The sequence below is a fragment of the Cryptomeria japonica genome, chromosome 10 (genome assembly GCF_030272615.1).
Source record: "Cryptomeria japonica chromosome 10, Sugi_1.0, whole genome shotgun sequence".
NCBI lineage: Eukaryota > Viridiplantae > Streptophyta > Pinopsida > Cupressales > Cupressaceae > Cryptomeria > Cryptomeria japonica.
The window spans coordinates 690521994-690532211 of record NC_081414.1 but is presented as its reverse complement, the minus strand read 5'-3'; positions in this window follow the sequence as shown (position 1 = coordinate 690532211).

The following is a 10218-nucleotide window of genomic DNA, read 5'->3' as shown; positions in this document are numbered from 1 at the left end:
GCCTCTAGCATGTGAGGACTCCCTAGGGTATCCTCTAGTCTATGTAATAACATCTGGTGCATCATGCATCTCATGCACCTCATAATTTGCACTATCCACAGGATGATTGACGGGTTGTCCTACTGGACCCAAGCATGCGTGCCCACACATGACACAAGTATGGGGCACACATATGTGTGGAGTCGAGGATGACGTGTCAACACCACCAGATGCACCGCTACCATCAAGAGTAGGCTGAGCTACTGACGCAGCCTGAGAAACCAAAGGGCTACTCAAAGAGTGAATAGTCGATATGGTCCATGAAGCCGCCTCACGAATGATATCAGGATGCTACACTACAGGTGGAGGATCACTAGGAGGAGGGGGCACATACGGGCCCTGGACTACTCTGACTGCCCCAAGTCTATTTTTGGGCATACCTAAACCTACACCCTGGAAAGGTTGGATGTCAAAGTAGTTCACATGTTTGTGTAAAACAAACTCAGCATACAATTTTTTTATAAAATAGAAGGGGATATCAAGATTGTTGTTGGGTGGTTTGTCAAAAACCATCCACCAATGATCCCAAAAAATTTTCACAATCCCATCATTTGTGCACCATTTAATAGAAAGTTTTGTTTTTTTGGGATCTATGGGCTGACCAGTACGAGGATTGACAAACAATGAGGCGATTTCAGCTTTGGATATCTCAAGATCCTTGATATCCTTATACGACAAGCCATCTACATATTTTTCCCTCATAGAATCTCGCCACAAAAGGGTGCAATCCCCCTCAATTCATTCAAATTTTATGCAATCAAATCCTGAATTGAGGGGGGGTTTGGCAAATGAGGGTTTGGCTGTTGCAGTTGTGGTTCGTCAGTGTTTTCATTGTTATCCCCCATTTTTAACCTAATTGAATGTAAAAAATTAAATTTAGTTAACAAACTTAAACAATTAGGTATTTGATTTAAAAAAACCTAGTTTCCATAAAAAAAACCATATTTTCAATGAAAAATCAAATAAACATTAACAAAAAAAACAAAAAATGAATGAAAATGATTCAAAACGATAAAATTCTTACCTCTGAATCTATCTTTTAGCAATTTTTTGTCAAAAAACCGGATATCGGATTGTGATGAAATCGCGCGGCCCGTGAGTTAAAAATGACTCACGGGTTGCCACTGTCAAAATATAAAAGTCTCAGAAAATCGGATATCCAATTTTTATACTTAAATTATTTTTAAATAACATATATAATATAATAATATATTATATAATATATTATTATATTATAGAATACGTATTGTATTATATTATATATATTATAATATATAATATAATATAATATAATATAATATAATATAATATAATATAATATTATATTATATTATATTATATTATATTATATTATATTATATTATAATAGATTATATATTATATAATATGTAACATATAATATATTTTTTAAATTAAAACTACAAATAAAAATCGGATATCCGATTTGCATAGGTAATTACCAGGCCAAGGTGTACTGACACCCAGGCCAAGCAAAAAGTCAACACAGATTTTCGCAGTTTTAGGCAAGTGAAGAAGGCTATTTTTTTCACATCGCCACTTTTTGGCCCCCCTTGATCCTGCACTAACCCAGTGGATAATTGGAAATGGCAGGAACATTCTTTTCTGGGAAGACTGTTGGTTAGGGGAGAGACCCCTTGCTTCTTCCCCATTCCTGAGACGGTTGCAGGAAGCCACTAAAGGCTTCTTTGGTGAAAGGGTCAATGACTACTTCAGTAATTACACTTGGAGGACTTTGGAGGACTGTTGTGCTGACTTCCCCTTCCTCCTTCCTACTACTAGAAAGATCCAGAAGCTTTTGGCTGGTATATTCCTCCCCATGTTCCCTAGGGACAACTGACTTATTTGGAAGTGGGACCCCTCTGGAGACTTTTCTGTCAGGACTACCTAGACCAACTTACTTAGGGAACCTATCTCCCTTATCTGGAAAGAGGTCTGGAATCCCCAACTCCTCCCTAAGGCCAATTTATTCTGGTGGACTGCCCTCCTCAACAAAATTTTGACTTAAGACAACTTGGTCAAGAGGGGTTTTCATTTCCCTAATAGATGTATCCTCTGCAAAGTTGATGAAGAAAGTCCAGCCCATCTCGTCCTCCACTATACCTTCACTCGGGAGCTTTGGGGGATGGTCTATAGTAAAATTAATATCAGCTGGTTTATGAATGACAATTTGGTAAATCTGTGTCAGGAGTTTTGGGGCCCCTCTTCCAACCCCCTTATCCAACTGTGGAAGCAGATTCCCCCCCATGTTAGCTAGTGTATCTGGAAGGAGTGGAATGACAGGATATTCAGAGACAAGAGACCTCTGTGGAAATGGTGTTTGCTCGATTCCTCAATCTAATTCTTGAGAACATCTCTATTTCAAAAACTCAAATGGTGTCCAAGCCCCCCTCTTTCAAGGACTAGGGAATTGCCATATGCTGGAACCTTCCCCCCTCATTCTCTCTTGTTGACTCCTCTAAGAGACTTCTAAGACAATGCATGATTTGGTTCCCCCCGGCTACAAATTTTAAACTCAATTTTGATGGGGTCGCCGGGGGGGGGGCTAGCTGGTGGAGGTGGAGTAATCAGATCCCATCTGGGGGCCCTCATTGTTGCTTATGTGGGCAACCTGAATGGTCATTCCTCTAATCAGGTTGAAGCGATGGCCTTAGCTTGGAGAATCTGCATTACCCTCTCCATGGGAATCAGAATTATGGACATTGAGGGGGACTCCATGCTCATCATTAATGTTGTCAAAGGGTGGAATAAGCTTAATTGGACAATTGAGGGAACCATCAGGGACACCTTGAGCCTTATCTCCGAGCTTGAATCATTTAGAGTTATGCTTATCTACAAGGAAGGCAACTGTATGGTGAACACCATGGCAGCCATTGACCTAAACCTCTCAGGGCAGAGATGTTGGAGGAGTCACAAATCACTCCCAAACCATGTTAACTTCCTCCTTCAAGAAGAGAAATCCAGGATCCCCACTAATGATTGAGTGATTGCTAATTTCTTCCCTCCCCCTCCTCCTTGGGTTTGTCTAGAGGCGATGGATTTATAATTTAAATAATGGGAATATTCCTCAGATCCCTTCAGATGAGGTGGTGACTCGTTCGGTCAGGCTGGAGATGATGCATGCGTTGTTGTGTTGGTATTTCACTTGGGCTTGCAGAGCCATGATGAGGTATGACTGGATTGGAAATGTGTTGGCTTCCATCAATATCTGCTGGCTCTTAATGCCTTGTAACTAGCAAATCATTACTAAAAGTGACCTCTTGTTTTCCCATGCGCCCAACCTCATTTCTCATTTATTGACGCTAGGCTCGCACATTCCCCATTTTCTCTTCCTGGCTTGCTTCTCGAAGGGTCTCTGCAACTCAATTTATTTTATGACTAAAGAAGCTTTGTTGGCAGATGAAATGGGGGGCTACAGAGTGATATATGAACTAGACAATCCAGATGATTTTAAAAATGACCTTCTCATCTGGAATTTCTGTGTTGAAGGTAGAATTTCTGATTTTCTGGACTACTTGAAGGGCCATGATGAGCAGCTCTCAGCTACTTTTGCCTCCTCCTGTTCTAGAAGACGGGTCTCGATTGGTAGCATTACCTTTGATGTCTCTGAGGAGACCATTTCCCAAGCTACAAAGCTGACCCTGGATGGTCGTCGTTGGAAGCATACCAGCCATGTTGCAAATAGTGAGGGTTTGAAATGGTTTTTCCACAACCGTGAGGAACCTATCAAGCTGCAAGGTGGGTTTGTTCAGGAGGAGCTCAATCACCCAGAGAACATGATCTGCCTCATGATCATGAAATACTTCACTCTCGAAAGAAGGTATAAGGTATTCTACTTCTACCATTTGCCCCTCCTCAATCACTTCAGCAATAATGATTTCCTTTGTCTGTCATTTTATTTACTGCATTCCTTAGAGAGCCTTTTTAAGGACACTATGGACCCTAAGCATGGGGATAAGCTTCCTTTCCTCCTCCACCAGGGTCTTATTTACAGGTTGTATAAATTCCATGAGGCTCTTTGTCCCCCTAGGAATCTTTCGCTCTCTCAGCCCCCAATGTCGACTCCCCAACAGCTCGCGTCCGTGTCTCTGGCTTTCCCTAGATTCTTCCAATATCCCCAGGAGGGCTTTGCCACAACCACCATGTCTCTTCCTGCCTATGCCTCGGTTGTTTCTCTTTCGGCGGTCTCCCCTAGCTTAACTCTACCTGCCTCCCCTAGTACTTCTCACTCCCTATCCAAGTGAAAAAGCAAAACCCCCGCAAAATGCAAACACGTTGTCTATGATGACAATTCTTTAGCTAAGGACACTGAGAACGACAACCCTTCCCCGGACTCGGAGTTTAAAAGGAGTTCCTCCAAACTTTCTTCCAAAGGCCACAAGAAGAAGACCCCGGTTATTGAGAATTTGGACTCTGAGGAGGACCCCTTTCAGGACAAGGAGGAGGGGCCTAAAACTAAGGGGGGCCCTGATGGGGATGCTGATAATGTTAATATGACTAGGGACCCTATTGTCCCAATCACTGTTGGTGCTGTTGACATGACTACCCCTGAAAGGAAATCCCAGGAGCTCATTGATGATAAAGATACGACCCCTTTGAACATGGACATTGAGGGCCCTATGAGTATAGAAATCCCTAACAACAATTATTTGGATCTTGGAAATTTAAATAAGGATTTAAACTTTGCCGAATAGGTGATGCATTCTATCCCTCTGATGGACCTGGTTAAGGATACTGACAACTCCATTGTTGTTGGCGAGCCCAAAGAGACTATGGAAACTACTGATGACTTAGTTGTTGAGAACCCCCAGGAGGCCCCTACTCTGTAGCAGATGGAAAAACTGAGCACGGATGTGCTAGACATCACATAGAGAATTGAAAACCTCGACCCTATTCTTAATCTGCAGTCTATCAAGGAGGAGGTCAAACACCTTGAGAACAAGATGGAGACTTAGGAAGCCCAAATGGTGGGCCTGAACAAATTCCATTTGCAAGTGTTACACAGCTCTGGACTCACCCTCTCTCTGTTGAGGGAACATCACGCTGACACTGAGGAGGACAAGCAGGAGGCTAGGGACCTTTACAAATTCCTATCTACCGAATGGAGCAGTACCATGGAGGCCACTGGGTTGCGCAAGGCACCCCTGTAGTTTGTTTTTTATGCTGTTGTTTTTTATTGTCAAAAAGATTTGGTTCCTTTTGTGATGGTTGGTGCTGTTAATTGTTGTTATAGTGTTGTTTTTGTGCTATGATTGATAGTTTTGCAATGTAAAGGGTCAGTGCCCTTGTTCTCACTGCTTTTTAAATAAAAAACATATTATTACACCACTACCACATTGTTCCAATTTACACACTATCTCCTTATAATGCACTTAAATAGCCACATGGAAACATGACATGAGGTATGGAAGAATTCAAAATTTTCTGGCCCTATTAAATTGGGTTTCTTAAAATAAAATAAAAATAGGACCTTGTGCATCACCCCGTGATACACATTTTCCCACAACAGTTAAGAAATTAAAAAAAGGGTGTGGGAGCATTGGTGCTAAAACCGTGAGGAAAAATTTCCCGACGTGAGATATTACACTCCCCTAGTTGTTACAATTTACTATAATAAGTGAAAAATATTATTTAATTTTTCACACTTGGCTTGAATTAAGCTCATTGTTGAAAGTCATTGGATAGGCACTCAAATTGCTAAAAAAATATGTAGAGATTACCTTGTAAGATATTTTTTTTTCCAGAGGTGAGACATTACACTACCCTTGGTGCTTTCTCACGTATAATAGCCTATCAACTAATTATGAAATTGTTATGTTTGTAAGTCATTAAGAAATTGAAAAACCGTGAGGAACAATTTCCTAGCATGAGATATTACACTTGGTGGTTACAATTTACTATAATAATTGAAAAATACTATTTAATTTTTAATGGTTGGCTTGAATTAAGCTCATTGTTGAATATCATTGGGTAAGAACTCCTCAAATTTTGGAATAATTGTGTGGAGATTATCTTGTAGGATCTTTTTTTTCTTGGTAATCATAAAAATATTATTTATGGCCACTTGATCACAAAGAATCTAAGCTTAGTAAGGGGGTTTTATTTTCTTGAGGACCTAACCTCAAAGAATTCAAAAAATTTGGGACTTGCTTAAGTTTTTTTGTTTTTTTGTATAAATTTTTTTAATAACTAACTTGCACAAATAAAGCAAATTTACTGACCTTGCTGAAGGAAAAATGTATCGAACTAAGAGTTGTATGAAATAATTTCAACGAGGTTAGGATTAGTCTATGAGATAAATTGTCCAAGGTTAGGATTAGTCCATAGGACAAACAAATGATAAATTTGACTTTTGTAATTCCATCATTTTCTTATGTAAGGTAGTGATGAGAGCCCCCGATCTTTCAGTGATCGCTTTGCTCAATAAATTATGTCAAGAGCCATCTGTCAAGATATGAATCAACAGAAAGAAATACATGTTGTTTTGTTTGACTTTGTGCATTAAAACCAGCATCACTACAGTGGTACACATTTCCCCACAACTATTAAAAATTAAAAAAACGATGTAAAGCAATTTTAAGACCTAAGACATATAATAGCCTATCAACTAATTATGAAATTGGGACGAGGATATGTTGTTACTTTAGTTTCCATGGATTTAATGGAATTGTGATTGATTTTAGTTGCAGTGAATAGGCAGAGATTCGATTTTTCTTCAAAACAAGGTCTTTGGTGCTTATCTTGGTTTGCTTTTTCTATTTTATTTTGTCTATTATGCCGTCTGTCTAGTATGTTTTAAATTGATGCTCTTTTTAAGCAGGCTTTAGTAATATAGGGTTTCAATTAAAGAATTTATTTTTCATCTGCCATTAAGCTTGCAAGTATCTTTGGTGTTTGGAGGAGCCCGATCTTAATTTTGTATTTGAGTATTTGGTGGTTTTATTGGATTTTGAATTTGTTTCCGTTTTGACTGTTGAGAATTTGAGGTTTTGTCTGTGAAGGATTCATGCTTTGTGTGATTGTAGGGGGTTGTAATTGTTATGAATATGATTTTTGGTTGTTTTCGGCAAAAGCAGGTTGAGGTGGTCATATAAATGGAGAGCTACATGGTGGGTGCTCAAGTGAATCAATCTGCAGGCGAATCGTAAGTTCTTGTCCTTATCCTTGTTAATTCAAAGGTAATTTGTTTTGTAGTATTTTGAGAGAACTGTTAAAGGAATTTAATTCCTGGGTGCTATGTTTGTTTCTAGTTTAGTGGGGAGATTATATTTTTATTTTGTTTTTTGAATGACTAAAATGAGTGCATGCATTATGGATAGTATATTCTTATTTGCTGGAAATAATCAGTTTTAGCATCTTTTTTATTTTAAATCTTGGTGTTTCTGCCTTCCATGATTATGTAATCTAATATTTGGTCAATCTGCATCAATTGTAGTGGTTCAAGGTACTGGGTTGCAATCTAAATAATGTTATCTTTGAGTTTATTAAATGGATCAGTCTTAAATCACACACATTAAGTAACATATTAAGTCTATTAAATAACATATTTAAATTTAAAAATATAAACTTAATATGTATGAATCATTCCTATTAAATCTTATGTTAATTGTCAAAAGATATTTAGATGTCAGGTTTTTCGTATAAATATTAAGTACTTATGAGGTATCCCTGGTTTTCTTCATATGGTCGAATTTGTTAGAATTTAATCCCAATTGCAGGGAACTTTAATGCATCCGTATACTCCTCCTGCAAGCTCAACTACTCCTCTCTCTTCTCGCCTCCATTTTTAGGACAGTTTTTGAATTTGTTTTGATGGCATATCTTGATCAAATCTTTCTCTGCACGGTAGCTGCTAAGTCAGCATTAAATATATTTAATTTGTTTTTGTTTTCCCTCCCATACGATGGAAGCTTATCAAAGCATTAAGACAGAGATATATAAAAAGAAAAAAGGGCATCGCACGGGTAAGAAAAAACAGGGGCAGAACAGAGAGAACAGAGAGCAGAATCAAAACAGGGGTTTGCATTTTTCATGTCTAAGAAACTATTTGAAGAGCTCAAGCTCTGTCTTATTTGTATGGTTTGATATTTGAATGAATGAAGAGAAGGACTGGTTATTTGAATGTTTTTGCCTCTTGTTTTCTGAGCAGATTAACTTTAGATTTGTTCTAGTATTTTCTGTTTCTATTTTGCCCTTCTCTGTTTGTTCATCTCTGCCTCCAGAACCAGCACGTGGTATCAGAGCAGGTTGATCAGAGCCAAAGGTTGCTCAAGGAAAGCTTTAAGGAAGAACTGAAGGTTATTAGTGCAGGAGCTTCATCAACAAAAGGCTTCAACAAAGTTTATTTTCTGATCAAGGGTATTCACAGCCAACAATGGCAAGCACAAGCTTGACAAACCCACAAATTCCTCAATTTAATGGCAAGAACTATGACTACTGGGCAATCACAATGAAGGCATTGTTTAGTGCTCAAGATTTATGGGAGCTTGTTGAGAATGGCTACCCAGAACCAATAGACACAGCAGCATATAATGCATTGTCTCAAGCAGATAAAGATTTATTGAAGGAAAATAGAAAGAAGGATTCAAAAGCTCTCTTCTTCATCTTTCAAGGAGTTCATGAAAGCATTTTTCCAAGGATTCAAGGTGCATCAAAATCAAAACAAGCATGGGATATTCTCCAAACAGCCTACCAAGGAATGACAAAGGTGAAGACAGCCAAACTACAAATGTTGAGAAGGGACTTTGAAACAATATATATGAAGGACACTGAATCAGTAGATTCATTCTTCACTCAAATCATTGGATTAGTAAATCAAATCAGATCTCATGGAGAGACACTTGAAGATCAAAGAGTGGTTGAAAAGATTTTAAGGAGTTTGCCCACAAAATTTGAATCAATTGCTGTAACCATAGAGGAGACAAAATATCTCTCACAGTTTTCAGTTGATGAGCTTCATGCATCTCTTATTTCTCACGAACATAGGCTGAGTAGGACAGCAAACACTTCGTTGGAGCATGCATTCAAGTCTCAAGTTTCAATCAGCCATGGTAGAGGCAGAGGTAGATCAAATTTCAGAGGTAGAGGAAGAAATTTTCATAGAGGAAGAGGAGGCAGCCCATCAAGCTCAAGTGGAAGAGGTAGCAGCCAATATTCATGTCAAAATCCATCTCAAAATCACCTTCAAATCCAAAGGTATGACAAATCTCAAGTCCAATGTCACTATTGCAAGAAATTTGGGCATTATATGAATGAATGTAGAAAGAAACAATATGACTCTAGGCAGCAAAATGCAAATTTCATAAAAGAAAATCAAAACCAAAAATCAGAACAGCCCACTATGTTTTTGGCATGCAATGTTGCTCAAGCAAATGAAAAAGATGTATGGTTCTTAGATTCGGGTTGTAGCAATCATATGACAGGGAATTTAGAAATGTTTTCTAGTTTGGATAACAACATAAAGTCTGATGTAACTTTGGGCAATGATAATAAAGTTGAAGTCAAAGGAAAAGGGAACATCAACATTCTAACCAAGAAGGGGGAGAAGAAACATATAACCGATGTCTATTTTATTCCCGGTTTAAAACATAATCTAATGAGCATTGGGCAGCTTGTCCAAAAGGGTTATAGAGTCTCTTTCAAAAACAAAGAGTGCATAATTTTAGACAAATATCCAAGCAATCAGCTCATAGCAAAGGTTCAAATGACAAACAATAGGATGTTTCCATTAAGGATAAAACCTGATTTAAAAATTGAATTTGCTCAAGGACCCCCCTCAACAAACTCACAAGAGGATGAAGAAAAAACTACAGCAGTTACTCAAGTAATCTTTCAAGCAGAAATTAAAGATGAAAATTGGCTTTGGCATCTAAGATTTGGGCATTTAAATTTTGCAGCTTTAAATCTACTTCATAGGAAAAGCATGGTCAATGGATTGCCTTTAATTGAGAAACCGGAAAGAGTATGTGAAGGGTGCATCTTTGGAAAGCAGCATAGAGAATTATTTCCAGCAGGTATGTCAATGAGAGCTAAGGCACCTTTGGAGATAATCCATTCAGATTTGTGTGGCCCAATGCAAACACCCTCAATAGGTGGTAGATTCTACTTTTTAACATTTATTGATGATTACTCAAGGAAAACATGGGTTTACTTTCTAAAGCA